Source organism: Plasmopara halstedii (assembly GCF_900000015.1).
Source record: "Plasmopara halstedii genome assembly, contig: Scaffold_110, whole genome shotgun sequence".
NCBI classification, from domain to species: domain Eukaryota; phylum Oomycota; class Peronosporomycetes; order Peronosporales; family Peronosporaceae; genus Plasmopara; species Plasmopara halstedii.
The window spans coordinates 2,010,081-2,010,300 of record NW_020187031.1 but is presented as its reverse complement, the minus strand read 5'-3'; positions in this window follow the sequence as shown (position 1 = coordinate 2,010,300).

Genomic DNA, 220 nt, shown 5'->3' with positions numbered 1-220 from the left:
TACGTCTCTTAAGTCGCGAAAAACTTTCTGCAACAGACGATTAAAGGTTCCTGGACTATCACTTAGTCCCATTGGAGTGACGAGGTATTCGAATAGACCATCTGGGGTTGAACAAGCAGTAAACGGTATATCTGATTCCCGTAGTTTAACTTGATAGTAACCCCACAATAGGTCCACGCACGAAAACCAATGGCTTCCGGCCATAGCGTCGAATGTGTTT